At 54.8% G+C, this 15,774-nt stretch overlaps 1 protein-coding gene across 3 annotated transcripts in view; it reads right to left on the bottom strand.

The window, feature by feature from the left end:
• The window catches only part of STK32C (serine/threonine kinase 32C), an 84,777-nt gene that overhangs the window by 48,199 nt on the left and 20,804 nt on the right, over positions 1-15,774 (bottom strand). The window lies entirely within an intron of this gene.

The following is a 15,774-nucleotide window of genomic DNA, read 5'->3' as shown; positions in this document are numbered from 1 at the left end:
TTAACACATTGGCAAAATAAAAGGAGGAAAATCCTGGGATCACCTGCACAGGCACAGGAAAAGCACTTGACAAAATTCAACATCATTAATGATTTAAAAACAAAAACCCCACCACACGAGAAAGAGAAACTTCGTCAACCTGATGGCATCTTGGAAAGAGCTCAGCTGACATGACACTTGATGGTGGGATACTGAACGCCTTCCCCCACAAAACCAGGAGCCGGGTGCCTGCTCCCCCACTTCCGCTCAACTCTGTGCTGAGATGCTAGAGTGTGCGCGAAGGCATGAAGTTCTAGAAAGGGAGAAATAAGACTGTCTCTGTTGATGACATGATCGTGATGGAAAAAATCTGAGGAAATCTACCAATGAGATACTAGAATAGATGAGTTCAGCAACGTTTTAGGATACAGTCGATGTGCAACAATTTATTTTTTAAAAATTTAAATTATTATTATTATTTTTAGAAAAAAGCACAGGACTTCATTATTCCTATTACAAAGGGCAGGTCTTCACAGGATGAGGGAGGGGATTCTGGTGGGGAGGAGGCACCTACTGGCCAGTGATGAGCGTGTTCTGCGGGACCAGGACGACCAAGTCCCGGCACAGGAACAGCCTGGAGAGGTGGCGGACCTTGCTGACTGCCCTTGCTGCTCTTGGGGACTTGGTCCACGTCCTCCAGCACCATGTTGAACGCCTGTCGGAGGCCTTCACACGGGCTGGAGGCTTCTCACTGTTGCGGCCCTGGATGAGTACGAGGGTGCTGTCTTGACTGACTGTGAGCACAGAGAGCGGACCTGTGTTACTTTCTCCCTCCTCCCGCTTCTCTGGCTCCTCTGGGGTCACCTCACACTTGGGTTGTTGAGGAGGCTCACGGTGGTAGCGGCTGCACTCCCGCCAGTGCCAACTCCTCTGTGCTGCATCTGCCTCTAACAACTTGTTTTACATCCTGAATGTGTGTATAAATTCAACACAACGTGTGCAAGTTCTGCACTTTTAGTGCAGAAACACATCACACAGAGTCAGGACCAGAATGAACAGCGTGAGTTGCCATGTTCATGGGTTGGAAGACTCAAAAGTTGAAGAGGTCCACTCTCTTTGAATTGATCAATAGTTTCAATGCAATCACGACCAGTGTCACAGCCAGCGTATTTTAGGAATTGACAAACTGACTCTAACATATATGTTGAAAGGCAAAGAGTCTAGAATAGTCAAAACAATTTTGAAAAAGAGGAACAAAGCTGAAGGACAAACACATCTGCTTCCAAGATTGTTTATAAAGCTACAATAATCAGTATAGTTGGTACTGGTGTAACGATCAAACAGACATCCCTCTTGCAGAAGAAGGAGGGGGAGGAAGAGGAAGAGAGGAAAGGGGAAGGGTGGAGAGAGGGAGGGAGGAAGAAAGATAAGAAAGAAGGGAGGGAGAAAAGTAGGAAGGGAGGGAGGGAGGGAACATTGACCCTTACTTCGTATCAATACAAAAATCAACTTGAAATGGAACTTAAATGAAAATTAACAGATAAAGCTATACAATCTAGAAGAAAACAAAGGAGAAAAATCTTTGTGACCAGGAATTGGGCAGGTATTTCCTAGAAGAGACAAAGAAGAACAAACCATAGAGGAAGAAATTTTGACTTCATCAAAATTAAAAACTTCTTATTTTCCAAAATCTTCTTTAAGAACTGAAAAGGAACAGATACACAGCACAAGCCAGCATGACCCATTCCATCACACACCTGGATTAACCATAAAGGGATGGGAACACTTTCTGGGATGACAAAAATATTCCACACTATATTGCAGTGGTAGTTACATGATTGTATGCATTTGTCGAAAGTCATTCAATCACATCCTTTAAAATGATAATTTTTACTTTATGTAAATTCAGAAAACTGAATTTAAACATTAACTGTATTTCTATGTACCGTAATAAAAAAAAACTATAAAAAATAATGCCCCTTATGATAACATTAAATAAACATAAAATGCTTGGAAATAAAATTAATGAAAGATATACAAGACCTGTATACTGTGTGCTGTATGTGTACTGAAAACTACAACCCATCGCTGAGAGCAACTAGACAAGATCTAAATAGATGGAGAGATATACCATGTTCATGGATTGGGGAACAAAGTATTTTTATAAGACTTCCTTTTTCCCTGTAATTGATATACACATTTAACATAACCCCAACAAAATCTCAGCAGACTTTTTTTGTAGTAAGTGGCAAGCTGATTCAAAATTTATATGGAAATACAAAGGGTACAAAATTGCCAAAACTGTTTTGGAAACTGAGCAAAGTTGGAAGATGTACACTACCTCTTTTCAAGATTTACTGTAACACTATAATAATAAAGACAGTGTATCACTGGTATAAGGAAAGACAGAAAGAGACCCCAGAAACTGACTCATGTGGAGATGGACTGACTTTTGACAAAGGTGCCAAAGAAATCCGGTGAGGAAAAGAAAGTCTTTTCAAGGGATGGTATGGAATAATTGGGTATCCACAAGAGAAAAATAAACTCCCCACCTCATGCTCTGCACAAAAATGAATGAGAAATTGGTCCTAGACCTAAACTTGACTTTAAGGTAGACAAAGATTTCAGACAAGACACAGAAATCACTAATCAAAAAAAGGACTGCTCGTCAAAAGAGAACATCGAGAGGAAGAAGAGACCAAGCACAGACTAGGAGAAAATATCACAACACATACATCCGTCAGGAGACTGGAATCCAAAGAACGCCTTCTAAAGAGCTCAGTGTTCATACAGAACTCCGTGTTAACAACGCACACACGCACGCACACATCCGCACACACACACAATACAGAGCAAAGGCTCGAACAGACACTTCACACAGCAAGCTATACAAGTGGCCCATCAGCAAATGAAAAAGTCATCAATATCATCAGTCATCAGGGGAATGCAAATGTTCCTAACACCAAAATTTCTCTTTGTTCACCGCCTTTGGAACACCCGTCATCTGCCAACGTAAGAAGCATAATTTTCTGGATAATTGTATAGTTCTCCATGACAATTAGATTGGGCTGCGCCTGCGGGAGAGATGCTGCAGAGCCTCTAAGATACCAGCCGGCCACCCGGCAGGCCAGCAGGTGCCTTCACCCCAGACCCCACAAGCACCCCAAGGCCCAGCTAGAAAGAAGAGCAGGTCAGGGCCACGACCACCCCTGCCAATTTCAGAACATTCCCTGAAGGAGACCTGGCATGCGTGCCACCCGTCTGGTCAGAAAGACCCCGGCTGGGGCTGGTCTAACCACTTCCCCATCAACTCATGCATTTCCTTTCCACTCAGCTTAGTTAAAAACAACAAGCATTTACTGAGTGCCTACTATGTGCAAGGCCCTGGGGAGCCTGGGATGAACACAACGTGGCTGAGAGCTGGAGAAAGATGCACACTCCTGTGACAGGAGAGTCCTGGAGGAGGTCTCTGTCTACTGTGCATGCTTGTGCACTCGTGTGTGCACACACACACACAGACACACACTCACGTGCAAGGGCACTGCCTCCAAACAAAAAGCCAGTCTTCTTGGCCGGGTTGCCTGTGCTGCCGTCTATGTGTCTGGCTTCCACGAGCCCCCAGGAAAACGAAAGAACCCTCGAGTCCTCAACCCAAGACCATGCCCACATCCCGCACACTGTGCCCCAAGGGTCTGAGGCCTGAGCTGCAGGCAGGCCCCCCCAGGGCCTGGGGACAGTGGTACCACCGTCAGAGGGCGCTGGACCACCAGCTCCCACCTCATTCCTCTCACGCCCCTCCTTCACGGAAGGCGTTCACGGAGGGCAGCTCTCTGCTGTGGGCCGTTGTCTGCCCGCTCACTAAGGTGACATCAGTGGCAACTGCGTCAGGAGCGAAGACGCTGCAAGATCGTGTAATTAACAGAGGCTGTCAGGACCTTTCAATTAGTCTGCAGATGAGCAAAGTCTTGGTCTCCAGAGCATCGCATTTTTTTAATTAAAAGGAATTTGAGATCACTTTGTAAAGGTTTCTTGGATCCCACTGGACATGCCCACGCGGGTCCAAAGCCAGGTGGCCCCGCCTAGCTCCAGGTGACCAGGGTCCCCTCTGCTTTCTCGGCCTGCAATGCTCTCACCCTAAGACTGCACACGCGGGCCCGGAGATGCGCGTCATCGCAGCAGAAGGGTGGGGTTCAGCTTTCCAAAAGGACTGAGGAGCCCTGTCCTGTGGAAGTGATGAGCCCGCAGGGAAGCCGTGCTGCAGAGACTGTACTTCCTGGCCCCTGGCATGGCCCTGGAGACTCTCGGCCCATAGAGCTGCTGGACGCAGTCAGCATGGGCTCCATGTCCGCCTGTGGGCACAGGACAGACTTTCCTAACCACCCACCCAGACAGACGCCAGCCGCGGCAGGCAGGCGGGTCTCGCCCTCCCCGGGGTCCCAGCTCCCCCAACACTGGGCCTTTCTCAAGATCCAAGGCTCCCTCTGCAGGGGTCTGTGGGGTCCTGCAGAGATGAAACTCCTCCTGGGCCCTTAACCACTCCAGCTGCTTCTTAAAGACACAAGGGGCCAGAACACCCCAGACAGTGGCCTCCAAAGGCCGCCACTGGGAAGTCTGGCACCCGTGTACAGAGCCTCCCACCTCTACAGGGAGGAGGCGTCCACGCGGAGTGGCCAGCTGGGGCATGCACAGCCCTGGACACTCATGCGTCAGGGAAGGGCCTCTCCCAGACTTGCAAGGCTCACACGTGCTCACACGCACACAGGCATTAAGTACGTCCTGGCAGGCCCAGGGCAGGGACTCCCAGAGATGCTCTGGAAGCAACACCAGACCCTCAGCTGTGCCTCGATGGCACTTCCCAGCTGGTGGCCACAGAAAAATCAAAGCTCGGTGTTCCCATGGTTAGCACAGTGGTTCTCAGCTGGGGGCAGTATTACCCCCGGGGAACACGTGACGATGCCTGGATGCATGACTGACGGTCACGGACGTGGAGAGGGGTCTGCTGCTGGCACCAGCGGGCAGAGGCCCGGATGCTGCTCATGACCTGCAGGGCAGGGGACCACCCTGGATAGCCTGGGGCCAGATGTCCTCGCTGCAGAACCAGCCTGGCTTCGAGGTGGCCCCTGCTCCACCCAGCACAGGGCAGCCCCCACCGGCTCAGCCTGTGGAAGTCCAGGGGATCCCGTGGGCAGAGCCCTGCCCACCCTGGTACAGGGTGTGCCAGGGACCACCCTAGGAGGCGCCAGGACCCTCCGCCACGGCTCTGGACACAGGCGCACACCTGCATCAGCCGGAGTCTCAGCTCCTATCAGATGTGCGTTTCATAACCAGCCCACACACAGAGCTTCCAACCTCATTCAGGGGAAGTGCTTTTGGGACACTTGCACCTGTGTCTGCTGAAATTCATCCATCACGTTTGGCCCAAAGGCAAGTGCGGTCAGTCTCCCGAGTGTCCTTCCAACAACCAGGGCAGCCGCCCCCCTCCGCGGCCCACCGCAGCCCCTGCCTGGACATGTCCTAAAGCCCGGCTTCCTGGGCTGTTGTTCTGAGTGACGAGGCAGCTTGACCTAACGGCTCTGACAGCCCGGAACAGAAACACGCCACCGGAGAAGATGGAACAGAGTGGTCAAGAAGAGGAGCCAGGGTCTGGCCGCCCAGAGAGCCCTGCTGCTGCCAGCTGGGGAGCTGGGGTCGCCCTGTGCCTGGCCCCCCAGGGCCAGAGCCTTCTCACTGGACACAAAATGCAGGGCTAAGGAGTGAGGCTTTCCAGAAGCAACAAGATGAGCCGTCTTGGCAGCTCAGAGGCATGCGGGCCAGGGGCAGAAACAAGGTGCCGCTCAGAGGGCTGGCTGCAGCCAGGAGAGCAGGGGGCGGGGCCAGAGGGCCAGGAGGGCCAGGTCAGGGCGCCCAGCAGCAGGGGCTGTGGCCGGACACACTGGCTGGGAACATGGGGAGCCCAGGAAGGACATGCGGCCACAAGGAGGGGTCAAGGCTTCAGGGCAATAGAACTTGAGTTTGGAGGGGCTGAATCTGAGTATGAGACACACGAGTAGTGGTGTCAAGTCAGAGACTGGACGGAAAAGTCTGGAACGTGGGAGGCAGGTCCCGGCTAGAGATATAAATTTGGGAGTCGGCATATGGATGACATTTGAGGCGGCCAATGCGTGAGTGTAGCGAGACAGAGTCGAGAAAGAAGGACCGGCCGAGGGGCCAAGAAGAAGCTCGGGCGGCGGCATCCGGGCATCTCATGAAAGGAGGGATCTAGGAGGGATCTCAGAGGGGTCCGGCGCGTGGGGGCTACCACAGGTCAGGGACGGGGAGGGCTGAGGACTGGGCATTACTCTCAGCCACGTGGAGGGGACCTTCCCCAGAGCATGGGGCCGTGGGCTTGCGGGAGGGCTGGACACCACAAGGACAAAGCGGTCCCGAGGCGTCTTGCTGGAAATGGGGAGCAATAGGGACGTGGCATCAAGCAGAGCTTTCTCAGCACGGTAGACAGGCAGCACACTGTTGGTTCATGCCACAGGATGCCTGGAACCACGTGCCCCCCAGAACACAAGGACACATGGCTCAGCCCCGTCCACCCTTAGGACCTTGTGGCACAACCAGCCTGAGATGTCCTGGGGCAGGAAGGGCAGAGATGCTCACATTTTGTGGGGTCTATTCCTAGAAAGACAGTCCTGGGTTGTAGGTGTAAGTGACGCCCCCGAGCCAAAGATGGCCAGACACGGTCGAAGGCTGACCAGGCTGGGTTTACTGTTTCTTGCATCGTTGGGGCACCGGGGCATCTCAGCAGGAGGGTGCTTGAAAGAACGGGTCACTAGGTTTGGGCTAGGGGTGGTGGCACTCACGGGGGTCGGGGCAGCAGGGCCTCAATGCCGGGAGGAGCCAGGTGCCCGGCCGGCTCCAGACATGAGGGCTGCACTCTCCCTGCCACGGCATACAGGGTGCGTGTGTGTGTGCAGCTCACCGAGAACACAGCTCGGTGACGGGGCGATGAGAGCGAGGAGGTCAGCCTGCGCTTCAGGAAGACGGTCCCCTCCCAGGAACCCAGGCCTTGGATCCCAACACCATCCCTGACAGAAGGACCAGGGCTCCCCGGAGAGCTGGTGGAGACGAGGGCTGGGTCAGGGGATGAACCTTGTCGTGTCAGAAGGGAAGGAGGTGCTTGGAAGGCTGCAGCCACGGGGGTGTGCCAAGGACACAGGAGCCCACTGAAGCCCCCGGGTGCCCACACGGGAACAACAGGAGAGACAAGAATGAAGCCACATTGGACTACGACCCAAGTGCAACACAATGGGAACGGGGAGAAGAGGCAACTCTTTGCATTTCCATGGACGCCTCCCCTCAAGGAGGTGGAGAGTGACACCCACTCCTGATGCGTGGGCTGGGCGTGGTGACATCCTTCCAAAAGGTCAACGTGGGGGGGACAGGACAGGCCCCCAGCAAGGGAGACTCCTGACAAGCGGCCCCAGCCCGGGGGGGGCAAGGTCCACACGTGCAGGGACCAGACAGACCCCTGATGTGACCCCAGGTGCTTTCTCTGCCCTCCCCGAAGACCGGATCCCAGCGAAACCACCGGGAAAACTGCAGACAAATCCTACAAAGCACTCGAGCAGTCACCCTCAAGACCGTCCAGGTCATAAAAACAGGACAGGCTGAGACACCGAGGTGGCCGAAGGAATGTCAAGAGAGACCACGGAGTGTCACGTGGGGCCCTGGAACGGGGAAAGGGTATTAAGTAAGAACACATGGAAACTGACTAACTGTGGACTTGGGTTCTCAGTCATGACTGCTAAGTTTATGTGTCACCTTGACTGGCCACGGGCGCCCCGCGTCCACGCGATTTTGCACGTGTCTCGGAGTGTTTCCAGGTGACGTTAGCACTGGAATCCGTGGATTCGGTAAAGTAGATCCCCAGCCCAGCCAGGGTGGACATCAACCATCCGCCGAGGCCCCGACGGAGGAGGAAGGAGGGAGTCTCCCTGCCTCACCTTCCGGGAGGGCGCCGCTCCTGTTCTGCCCGCGGACCAGGAGCTGCAGGTCGCCTCGCGGGGTCTGAGCCTGCAGAGCGCAGAGCGCATGCCTGCTCGGCCTCCCTGACTTCTTGCGCAGCCCACTCCTCTAGCCAACCGCCCGACACGCACGCGCGCGCATGCACCTGCTCCGCAGCCAGCTCCCCCAGAGAGCCACGGGACGACACGGGCGCGCCGCCGTGGGCTCGGCAGTATGGCTGCCTGGCGCGCCAAGCTAACGTAGGACACTTGGCAGAACGAGGACTCGCTGCACTGCCTTCCCGACTTTGCTGTAAACCTACAGTGTTCTAAAGTCAGTCTATAAGGAGGAAGTTTTTAAAAAGTACACGCTTTGTCTGTATGGGAGCGCGGACTGGGGGGGGGGGGTGGGACGGACGACGTGGCTGTGGTCTCGGGGCTGAGATTACGTAAGACACTGAATTAACTCATACTTTTTCCTTGTCACTTTTCGTTATATAATAAAAAGCTATAAAGTAAAAAATAAAAAGGGATCGTCCTGGCAACAGCGTCTGGTGGCTACATGAGCAGCACGTAATTCATCACCCAAAGCAGGACACGTCCGAGGGCGACAGGGACGCCGTTCATCATCACGTCGGATCACGTCCCGCGGTCACCACGCGCACGCAGGATCGCTGGCTGCACCCTCCCTGAATCCCTAAGCACGGGTGGGAGCCGGGTCCGCAGGGAGGCAGGTAGGGAGTGGTGGCTAGAGGCCACCCAGTCACCCAGTCGGCCTCGCAAGCTCCATCCCCACTTCAGTGTTCCCACCATCCACCTCCGGGGGCGCTCCGTGATCCGGCCCTTCCTTCTGCACATTCTAATTGTCGCGGGCTCTGGGAAAAGGGCATCAGGATGCAAACAACTGGGAATTCCACGGCCCGACTCCTAGTTCCACGATTCGCCCTCGGCAAGAGGCACAGAGACGCGCCCCTTGGGGCTTGGGGTCTCCCTTCCCAGCCGCGGTCCTGGCTTCGCAGGCGTCATGAGCGGCAGGGAGACCCGTCCCCACTGCCCGACCCATCATGAGAGATAATGAGCACGGGTGTTGTTGTGTCACTAGGTTTGGGGGCAGTTTGTCACCAGCAAAAACTAACAGTGTGGAGACCTGCTCCCAGCCCCCCGTGGGAAGCTGGCGGGAAGGTGACAGGCCAGGCGGGCACCAGGAGGGGCGAGGGGCCTGGAAGCACCAAGCACAGAGCAGACCCCTCCTTGCCCGCATAGGGTCACAGGCAAGGACGAATAAAAGCCGTGCTTGAGAAGGCACGAGCGTGAGAAGGCATGAGCGTCCGTGCCGGGCCTGACACAGGCACAAAGAAATGACAAAGTCGCCTATTTCTTGCTTTTGCCACCAGTTCCGCCTTGTGCATACGAAGCATGAAGAGTCATGATGTGAATTCCGAAAGCAGAGACCTTTCCAAAGTCAACTTTTAAATCACTGTGAGAAAGTGAATGTACTCAGCTCCTATTTTTAATAAATTGGGGGCGACGCTGACTCCCACCTACACCCTCTCCCGGCTTCAGAACCTAAATAACACCGCTGGGGTTTTCACGGGACCGACACGGGCCTGCGCCTGAGCTGCTGCTGGGGGCCATCTGTGGGCTCCGTGCCACGTCGGGGGAACGTGGGCCGGGAGAGGCAGCCCTTCTCACAGCAGAGCGGGCTGGGTCAGGCAAGCCCCCAGGCCGCTCTCTGCCCTCGGCCACGCTGGTGGTAGCAGTCGGCTGCCTTGGCTTTTAAAATAATAGATTTTAGGTCAATGACGAAAACATTTTTTGATGAAGTAGGCATCCCAGATTTTAAAAATAACAATCATTTTATTAATTACAGCTTCTCCCAAATCGTCTCAAATTCTGATCATTAAAATCGTTCAGCGTTTGGATCAAGCCGGGGTTGGGGGAAAGGAGAAGTAGCCCAGCATGTCCTGTGGGGTGCCCGGCCAGCTCACCGCCTGGGTGGGAGGGCGCACCCCGAGAGGAGCTCTGGGCACGGCGATGCCATGGTGGGGTGGGGGGAAGACTCATGGATCCCACCTAATGGATGAGGAGTGGGGATGGAGAAGGCTTGCGTGCTGAGGACAGCAAGGTCTAACCACGTCTTGGAATATCAGCCAGGAGCAAGCGTGGCTACCAAAGCTTTATTTTTATCGACGGTTCTACGCAGATTGCAGAGTGAAGCAGGTATGAAGAAATGCACAGTTCGATATATTTTTAAGCGAGAAAGAACAATCTGGACAGGAAGGAAGAAGAACACCAGTTGGAAGGCCTGGTCTTTCACAAGGGTGAACGCCAGATTTGAGCTTCTTACAGACAGCAAACTGAGCGCAGGCCCTTAAAATAAGAACCACCCAGTTCCAAAGAGGGCTAGAGCGGCTGCCCTGGGCCCTCCCGGAGGGCGGACTGCACCCATCAGCCCTGCAGGAGGCCCTCGGGGGCGGGGCCGGACCCGCTGTGCTCCCTACACATGCGGGTGGGAAGCCAAGCGCCCCCCAAGTAGCCAGCTCTGGGACCAAGCATCTGCACAGCCCTCAGCAACCTGCTGCTGGCGGCACTCGCACCAGCAGCCCTGGGGAGGGGTCAGAGGAAAGATGCCAAGTCCCCACTCACAATAATGGAAGGCCGTGGAAGCTGCAGTGGTTATGTGTGTAACACGCAGTATCTGAGAGGAGTAACGCAGAAATGCAAGCACAAACCAGAGACGAGGTGCCATCCCCTGCCCGGCAGCTTCACAGAGAGAGCAGGCTTATCCGCGGAGGACGGCAAGGGCGCGTGCGGTCTCCCATTCAATGCCCATCGCCCTGCGCACCAAGCCCAGGGGGGCTCCTGCCCCCCACGACCACACCTGCCATGCACCTGCTAAGCTCTCCCAACTCAGCAGCAGGGGTGTCGCCCGGGAGCTGGTGGGACACACAGACTCCTGGGCCCCACCCCAGACCTGCTACGTCAGAATCTGCCCCCTCCCCTGGGGACCCACGAGGGCCTGAGACCCTGCTCGGGCTGCCCTGACCCCGTGCAGAATGAGCGCTTTTCCACGGCTTTTCTTCCCTCAGAGCATCAACCCTGGAGAGAAACCCTGAGCAAAAATTACCCCTATCTCATTCTTCCATTACTTCTCGACTGGAAAGCTGGGTGGTTAAATTTTTAAAGAAAATCACCTTATTTTTAGCACTTTAAAACACACAACCAGATGGATGGGCATGCAGAGCTGACGTGACAGTAGGTCCCAAGTCCATTCTAAGACCAGCCTTGTCAGCCACGGGAAGAGAAACATGTCGAGCTCCATGGCTGCCCACAGGCCCTCCGGGACCCAGAAACCCAGGAATGAACGTGCAAGGGGGCTTTCCAAAGGGCCCACGTGCCCTCCTACCCAACTGGGACCCAAATACCCACCCCCACACCAGGGGCCTCGGCACCATTTCTGCCAGCTGGTAAAGGATTCCATGGTCTGCAGCCGCCAGGCTTCGCCACCAAGGGAGACCTGCAGTGTGGGGAGGGGGTGTGAACGCCATTAGCCGGAGTCTGGGCCCCACAGAAAACCTCTGCCCAGCCCCTCAACACCTCCTAATAACCAGGGGCCACAATGGCCCCAGTAAGTAGGGCCCATCAGCATCATGGGGCCAGCTGCACGTGAGCCCAGCTGCTCTCCTCCGCCCTGCGAGCTCTCAGGAGCACAGTGGGGCACAAGACCATACGGCAACAGACCACCCTTCTTTGCCGGTTCATGACGGAGCATCGAGAAAGGCCAAGCAAACAACTCAAAAAGTCTGGGAACCAGCGAGAGTCTCAGCACAGAGGCCATTTCCAGGATGCGTATTTTAAAAAGAAGAGTATTCCTTCATCCCAGCACTGATCAGTGTGAAACCGACAGGCAAAGTGATCCTGTTCACAGTTCAACAAAAACCAGCACAGTAAAGGACATTTTAAACTTAGAAACAGCCTTGATGTGCTCAACTTCAGAAAGCGTGGGACCCCCAGGGGGAAGACCTTCTGGCTCCTGGTTGGACGGTATTCTGAATGGACTGGAAGTTTCCACGTATGCAGGTAACATGACACCCGAGGCTGGAATCTGCCAGAAAGGAAGCTATTGATGATTCTGACCACATGAAAATTAAACACATCCATACCAAAAACCCTAGAACGCTGCAAGATAAATGGTAAACGTGCGGGGTGGGGGGGGCCGTGCCAGGGTGTGGATTGTAGAGCCGGAGCGGGGCAAAGACACGGGGCCGCCGCGGTGCCAGCAGGAAGCGGAAGCTCGGGCAGCTGCCAGCAGTCGACGAGAGTCAGATGCCCCGACGTGAGGAGCAAAGAGACGACCAACCCCACCAGCAGTCAGACACGCTCAAAGCGTCAATACAAGCCTTTCACCTTTCAGACTGTCAGAAATGAAAACAGCCGGAGTTGGTGAGGATTCAGGGAACGAGGGCTTTTGGGCGCGCCCAGAACAAGCAATGGCTGGCCGTCTGTCCCCCACCCCACTCCATGTTCTGCCCTCCTTGTCTCTCTCCAGGGCCCCTCCCTGTCTGCTGTCGGTCTCCCCACATCCCCCTTCGTCTGGTTACCCCGCATGCCGCAGCCACATCTTCAGCGGCCGCCATGGAAGGAGCGCCCAGGACAGCAGCTGGCTCACAGAGGGACCCTTCCTATGGATGCCAGCAGCTCAGCTGTGTCAAGATGCCTTACGTGGACACAATTCTGGGGCGGCAAGGTCATCCGTACGTGCAGGAACACGAATGCACGGAGATGGTCGTTTCCAGCTTGCTTGTGATATTTAAGAAAGGGAGGACACCCCAATGTCCTACAGCAGGAAGCGAAGTAAGCAGAGAACGTCGTATCTACATCGAGGAAGGCCGAAGGGCAAGGACTCGGCCCTGGCCACCCGTCAGAACCACCAGCCTCGCGAGATAGGGGTGCCGAGCTCCATGCCCACTGGGAATTCCTGGGGGGCGGGGACCAGGCATCCGTAGTTCTGAGGGCACCATGGAGTCTAGCTCCCAGCCAGGTTTGAGGGCTGCTCTTGTGAACTAGCCAACAAATGCTGTACATCTGTCAGACGTTGGCGACATCCCGCTAAGAAAGAAAGCGGGTTACGACCAAACCATATATGGAACGCGATCCCATTTCTGCATCAAAGGAAAAAAGCGTGTGTCTCCACGGCTGGAAGTGTGAGAACATTCCTAGAACAAAGCTGCAGAAGACGCACAGCTTCTCGGGGCTAAACCTACATGTCTGGGTTTTCCTATTCAGGACAATTTTAGGAAAAGCAGGAAAGCATACACAGGCACATATTTTAATGCTTCTATAATTAGAAATAAAAGATTTTTTTTCTACATTTTAAGACAGGAAAGGTGACTTGAGAATCTGGTGGCCTCCTGTCCTGGCGTGCTGCCCACCCACCCAACAGACCTGGGCTAGGCGTTCTGCCTTCGAGGGCTCCCTTATTCCCAGTCTTCTCTGGGGGAGCAAACCTCATGGTGAGTGGTGACCCCCCACTAGGAAACTAACGTCACATTGGATTTGAGTGCTGGCCATGACCGTGGACAAGGACAGGCGCCCCACCGGGGTGCAGACCTACTCGGCAGGCAGAGCTGGAGCCCCCCTCAGCACCGCTCAGCAACCTCATTCCACACGGGGACGCCGAGACCATGAGACACAAAGGGGCTTGCGCAAGAGCACGGCTCTGGGGCAGGGCAGCCGAGGAAAGGCAGGTCCCCTGGCAGGTTCAGCCCTGAAGTCCACGGCCCCCAGAAGTCAGCGAGGGATGGGAGTGGAGGAGGTGTGGCGTCAGGGGCGGAGGGAGAGGTGCCCCCAGTTCCAGCGTGAGACAGGCACAGAGACTCTGCACATGCGCCCGGCACCTGCCGAGTAAGCACAGGGGCTCTCGACTCAGCGGGCTGACGGGGACGAGGACACTTCTCTGTCACAACCATGCTTTTAGTTGGGATTCACCTGCCACTCTGTGAAACTGCCTTTTTCTTTTCTTTTATCCTTTTCTCTGCATACCAAACTTGATATATTAATTGGGAGTTTTAATCCAAAAAATTCATCAGCCGGTCTTCCGTTGCCATAGCAACCGTGCAGTCACAGTAAATGCACGTCTCCAGCACAACACGGCCGCCTCTTCAAGCTGGCTCGGCAGCAGGGCCGAGAAAGTAACGCAACCCCTGTCCGGAGGGGCTGGGCGGGGGGCGACTTCACACCCCGCCTGGAAGAGAGCCGGGGTTCAGGGGCCACAGCCTGCCTCCTGACTCTCCTTCCTCCGTCCAAAACCCCATCCCTTCCCTGGAAATAAACCCATGGCCCTGTCTGCAAGCACGTGCCGTGAGCTTGAGCCATAGGTGCCCCGACGATGACATGCCCACGCGGAACCAAGAGGCTGTCGGCCAGATAACATCGACGGCTGCCGCGCCCCATCTCACCAAACAAAGCCCAGATAAGTCCCGACGGTGTGTTCAATCTGGGGATGTGGCCGCCGTGCCGAGTGATGGAGCCAGTAACTGGTGGTCGCGTGTCCTAAAGAGCAAGCACCTGTGGCCAGAGTCAGCTCCCCGCCTCCCACGTGCCCGGATAGCTGCCGCCTCGCCGTCCTACTCCAGGCAAACACGGGCTGTCTCAAGTCAGGTTGTGAGCAGCACCAACAGATTCTGTGCTCTTTTTGCCTTTTTAACGGTCATTGACATCTAAGACATAACACACTGTCAGCAAATAGAAAAATCCTACGTTAACAAGCTGAAGGCAGCCCCTGTGCGACATCAGTTTCTCTATTTCCACGTTCTCCGCCTCGGAGAGCGCAAGGCTGAGGCATGGAAAGAGTGGCCAGCTCTTGGCTGACACCAGCAAGCACTGAACTCAGATGTGTTTCTGAGACATTTTCTCATCCCGCAGCCAGAGAAGCTAGACGTCAATCTGCTTCCTGATCAGTTCCTAATGCACTCGGGGCTTTCTTTCCTCAGAATATTTACATTAAAAACAAAAATGCATACCATAGGAAATAGTCACAGCACTGAGTCGTGCTGCCCCAGAGCTCAGAACACAACGACTGGCCCGATGTGGCAGGTCCGGAATGCCCCTCCCCAGCTGACCGTGGCGAGGCTCAGCAGCCCGGCGCCCCCTGGCAGCCCCCGGCAGCCTCTCCGTCCCTCCGATGACCACCCGCACACAGCCTGCATGCACACTCACCACCACTGGCCTGAGGTCCTACTACTGTAATTTCCTATCATGCTTAAATTATTTATCAGAATAAATAGCTTGGGCTCTTGTGCTGAGCTGTGCTCTAAAATTATAAAAGACCCATCATATCTCTGAAGGCTGCCTACAAATGAAAAATTTATATTTCAACTATTTTAAGAAAATGTCAAAAAAACATCAAATGTGTCATCATTGTACCATTTAAATTATCTGCATGACATCTGTAGAAAAGAGCTGTATGTTTGCGTGAGAATGTATCCCAGTGCCCCAGACGCAGACCTTCCCTGCGGGTAGCTGCCAAATCAAAGGTGGCCTGTCACCTGTTTTCCGAGGGCACCTGCCTCGCGTGGACACTCAAGAGACACCAGTGGGCGGTCTGGGTCAGCAGCTTTACCTGCAAGAGGACCTGAGAGGAAACTCTCAAAGGGAGTTTCCAAAGGGCAGGTCTCTGCACAAAGGCAAAGCCATCTCCACTGCACATGTGAGCGCAGAGGTTGAGCATGTGGGGGCCACGCCACACCGTCATCCGCAGACTGAGATCTCCCAGGGCCAGGGACCCCAGGCCACCTGTGGGGCA

Source organism: Ursus maritimus, unplaced genomic scaffold (genome assembly GCF_017311325.1).
Source record: "Ursus maritimus isolate PB19 unplaced genomic scaffold, ASM1731132v1 scaffold_7, whole genome shotgun sequence".
NCBI classification, from domain to species: domain Eukaryota; kingdom Metazoa; phylum Chordata; class Mammalia; order Carnivora; family Ursidae; genus Ursus; species Ursus maritimus.
Note: the sequence above shows the minus strand (reverse complement) of the source record. Positions and strands in the feature narration are given on the sequence as shown.